This window comes from Brachyistius frenatus, unplaced genomic scaffold (genome assembly GCF_029030835.1).
Source record: "Brachyistius frenatus isolate BFR_SWC_R1_liver_20210118 unplaced genomic scaffold, ASM2903083v1 Contig_21, whole genome shotgun sequence".
Classification (NCBI taxonomy): Eukaryota; Metazoa; Chordata; class Actinopteri; family Embiotocidae; genus Brachyistius; species Brachyistius frenatus.
Window position 1 is genome coordinate 116,712 of NW_027210620.1, and position 5,281 is coordinate 121,992.

Genomic DNA, 5,281 nt, shown 5'->3' on the forward strand with positions numbered 1-5,281 from the left:
CTAACTTGATAACCTTTGAGCAGTAACTGCACACAATATACAATGTTGTGTCGGAGAGCTTCCAATACTGTGGATAAATTGCATTTCATATTACTTTAAAAGAGAAAAGGAAAACATTTGCCAACTCAACATTTTGTCTGTTCAGTCCCCACAGTCCATTAGAATTCACAGACTGTCTTTCACTAGGAAAGTCCCTTTACGCTTTCTCAAATTAAAAATCTCACGGCTGATCCCCTCCATCGCCCTGGCTTTCAGATATTGACCTTGTGGTGCTACAAAATAGCTTCTTCCTCACTGCGGGACCCCATAATGAGCCAATACAATGAGGCTTCAGTTCACTGCTCACCTCTCTTTGGTGTCTCTCGGGGTCTTTGTTGACGTTTGTCAGCCCAGGAGGAATTTGGGGGTTAGAATTCTGCTGTAGTCTAACAGTGGACTCCGACAACAACTTTGACTCCTAAACTTAAGCAGAAGAGAGGGGGAAAAAAAGAAATTGCAAACAAATAAACAGGCTTTGACCTTACAGGGAAGAAAAATCAAAGAAGTGACTTGAATAAAGATGAAGGCCACATTTTGAATTTCAGCCAAAATGGCAGAGATTTAAAAAGGGCAACCATGTATACACATGTAATCTTTGTTGTAGCATTAAAATTGAAAAACAAGAATTTCATATTGTTTAACTTTGGTTGATTTGGTGGATGAAATGAACTGCTGAGTTATGACACCTGCCTGCCATGGTGTAATGTAACCTAGTAGATTTACTCAAGTACTGCAGTGCACTGCACAAACATGAGGTTATTATAATTTAGTTAATTCATAATATAATAATTTGCTTCTTTATACTTCTACGACACTAAATCTCAGAGGCAAATGCTGTGCTTTCGTTACTTTTAAAATGACAGTTTTTCCATTCCCCTCCTGTCCAGTGTAAACCATGCACATACAAATTTGGTTTGAATTTTTCTGATGAACGAGAGGGTTTTGTGTTACTTTATAGGTTGTGAAAATGCTCCTGGTTCTAAAGATAAACTATTTAAAAAAAACAACTTTGGGATCAGCTGGATACATTACTGTTTGTCTTGTTGACCTTTTTTTTAGATAGCCTACGTGGTTCTTACAGGACAGCCACAAGAAACATTTGGTTATCTTATGAAACATGATACATTTCTGTAGATTTAGCGAACACTTAAAATTAGCACAACTTAAATAACAGCAGTAAAATACAAAGCAGTAATGACCCAGAAACACACTGACAGTGAGCACTTGCAGCGTAGTGTGCACTTTTACTTTTGATGCTTTTTTGATGACACTCACATTGGCTATTTTGTAAGGTTTTGCGCTGTTCTTTCCATAAGGATGTGTCTTGCTCATTTCACCTCCGGACAACACAATACAAAATCTGACTACGAAGCAGATCAGAGACGGCATTCGAGAAACACATTATGAACCAGTCAACCCTGCATAATGATAGACTAATACTGTACTGGATTTAATTAAGTAGAGCTACCAGTTATAATGTGTCGATGCAAAATGAGAATTTCAGTCCCAATATGTGTAAAATATGCACAAAAAAAACCCAGTTTTAATAATGTTCTAGTATTGTAATAAACTCTGAGTCTATGATTAGTATCTGTGTTTATCTGCATCTTTTATCCATATGCACTTCCCAGTTTTAATATCTTGTGATTCTGTGACAGCAATTGTAGCTACAATTTGTCTTTATTATCCAATATCCTTGCACCTTAGTGTTTATAGCCTATTTGAATGCCTCATTAATTCAATTATAATGGGTTCCATTTTAACAAACCACCTGAACAATAGGCAATTTTATCATCGCAAATGTTTGTTTGTTTTTTTCATACGTTTTCGGCTATCTGGTGACATTCTTCTAAATAACTAATTTTTTTTTGTTTGAATTATCATTCAAATCTGATGCAAACTTTATGTTTCTCTAAACAGAGCGACCAGAGTTGGTTTCTTTACCAGGTGTTTCTGGTCAAATTAACTTTCAGACGTGAATAAATTGCAGGTGGAAGACGTTTGAGGCGACTCTGCCTTCCTATTGGCTACAGGTGTCTACTTGGAGGCGGTCCGCACCAGGTACTGAGGCCTAATCAGCTAACAGGGCTAACCGCTGCTAATATGTTGTTTTCCACGATACAGATCCGCCACTGCAATTTCAGTAAGTCTCCCCTCCAATGCTGCTGCTGCTGCTGCTGCAAAAAAGACTACAAGTGACATTTTCACAAAAGGAGGCACAGGATAAACTAAACAACAGACGAGACAAGGTGAGGCAGGATGAGGAAAAGCTAACCTGCACAGCGCGTTAAGTATAAAGTTAGGAAACAATTTAGTCGTGTATTTATAATTGGGAGGACGAAGATAAATCCCCGAACAGAAGTAAAGCAGATCGTGACTGTGAGGGAACGGAACATTACGCTTGACGTGACGTCAGACGCAAACAAATACATCCGCATACATCGAGAGGAATCCTTTGGGAATTTTTTTTTTTTTTTTTTTTTTTTTTAAGATGGAGGCTATATAAAGTTTTGGTAAGGTTTTTTTTTTTTTTAAAGTTTTACTAAGTTACAGATTATTACCTTGTTAGAAATATAATAAGTAATGAAACTAGTTTATTGACTTAATGAAAGTGGTATAACTTATTTGATTACTTTTCCAACAAATGTTAAACTGGGCAATAAAGCTGAAAAGTCCTAAAAAAAAAAAAATTAAAACCAAACTGGGCAGTGTAAATCTCACAACAGTATTCAACACTGATTACTGTCAAATTTTTCTTTTTAAAAAAAATAAATAATTATTCAATATAACTTGAATTAAGATTTGAAATGTTTCCATTTTAAACCGCAGCCACCATAACAAAATCCCCAGTATGCAGATCACAACTGACTGCAGGAGTGGACACAATTTCCCATAACCTCAAATCATTTCTACATTTAAGTGAACTCCATGCTGAGTGATGACGGAACTATTAATAGGGCTGGTATACTGGTCACTGAAGGACACTTTTTAAATATCCCTGCGTCTTATCGGACATGTGGACAACCACCTTGATGTCGTTGCTTCGAGCAATGCACATTGATTTGATTGGTAGATGAGAGGTAGAGGCCTGTCTTGATGCAGACATGCGCACACCGCACAAATTTGTTCAAACCTGATAACCCATATAATCTCTATGATCTGACTGTCACAGTGTTTGGCTTCTTTTTTTTTTAGTTTTTAAGTGTCCCACATAAAAGTGACTGTGAAGGAAAGTTCATGGTAGTCATTGCTCTTTGTTCTTCTTTGGACCTCAAGTTGCTCTTTTAAAGTTTTAAGGTGTGTTTGGGCTCATTTTTTTTTCCACTGTGTTTTGCTTCATCCAGGAGGACTAAACCAGAGGGTGTCACATGTTTCTGCTGAGTGGAGCTCTGCTTCTTCTTGGTGAAGGTGTAGTCGAATTGCTGCAGTTGTCCAACTCCAGAGTAGCGTGTACCTCTCTTACGTCAGTGAGGAGGGCTTTTTTCCATCATCTTCTGTAAAGTGCTGGTATGTCTTAGCCCATCTCAAGAGTTTGGCCTTGTTTCCTCCTTTTGAGAAGCGGTTTAGTGGCTGCTACTCCTCCTCTAAACCATGGACAGCCTTCTTTTGACAGGACTTTTGCCAATTGAAGTCTTGTATTCTTTATTTAGCAAATTTTATATCTGGTGAAGTTGCTTTTCTATCTTTTAGTGAACAAAGCCTGATGCACTGATCTTCTGATTTCACTCTTGGTCTGCTTTGGACACAGCTGGTCCAGTTTCCACAAAGCATTTCACAGTTCCATGCACTGCCCCCTTGAAAAAAAAAATTCAGTCACATGATTTGATGCAGAAAGCCCCTCTTTTCTTAGAACATTTTTACATCTGACACTTTCAATTCTGTTGCCATGTTTCCCACGATCACAAAGCGTCTGCTAGAAAATTGAGACCCAGTCAATTGAACAGGTGAACAACGTCTGCAAGTGGCTTTACTTGAACAGGCCTCTGGTGAGTAGAGAAATCCACCTCGGTATCACCTGAACGCTGATTTATTGGAAGGCTAAAACTCGAGGAAATCTTAACTTTTGAGCATAGGAGTTAAAATAATCAATGCCACAAATGTTCTTGCATTTGATTGTTCAACCAAGAAATAGTGCAGAATGTTAAATATTTCTTCTTCATTTTAAATATATAAATCCTTAAACCTTTAAATTATTTCCAGATTTACATGAAAATATAACAGGGTTTTGTTGTTAGTGTTATCCTCTTATAACCTGTACTTGTATACTCCTCCTTTGAGGTGTAAAGTAATCAGAGGGTTGGAAAAGGAAAAAATTAAAAAGAGATAGTACTTTTTGTTTGAAAGGTGAAGTTGTAATAAAAGTGCTCAGGATTATGAGAATAGCATAAGTCATGTATTTACTGTATAACAGGATGAACATAATACCAATTTGCATTATAACAACCTTACCGCCTCCCCCCCCTAAAGATTATGTATCATAAATTGCAGTTTTGTTTCAATACAGTTTTTGTCAAAGTGGAGCAAAGTCAGGCATTTTCTTAACGCAGGCGCTTTAAATCGACCATTTAAAACCTTGAAAAAAATAGCAAAGACGCTTGAGGGCAAGCTTAAAAAAGATAAAGTGTGTTCTTTCTTAAATGTTAAGAATTTCTTTTATTTATAAATTGAATATTTAAAGCTGCAGGAGAAGGAAGCAGAAACTATGGAAAGAACAGGGAAAGTCCATGAGAGTATAACAATATTTTGTCTTTGTGGGTACACATGCAGATGAAAATGCGGCTAATAGATTAATGGCAATGCAGTTTCTGTCCTGTTCTACTAATGGCCATATTAGTACAGGTCATACCTTTTTAATTTATGGTTAGTATAATACTGAGGTTCTAATTCAGCCCGGAGGTTGAAAAAAAAAAAAAAATCTTTTGATATATATCCATAGCTTACTTGCAAGTCTATTATAATTTCTAAACTTATAATGGAAGTGCCAAGTAAAATAGCCTATAAGTATATATATCCCACATCAGGAGCTTGATCAGTCAAGCCTGTTAATGCGGTAGGAAGTAATAGTGCATTAACTGCACTTTCCCAGTTGTGCAGCAAATTATTTTTTTTCCTCCAGACTCCTCATGATCAGCCAGTGTTTATTTACCTGGCGTGTCAGGCAGCAAAACCGGTCCAGGGTTTCCCCAGGTTTCCCCCACCCTACCCACAATGCATCATTGCTGCAAAGCGGACCGCCGCCATG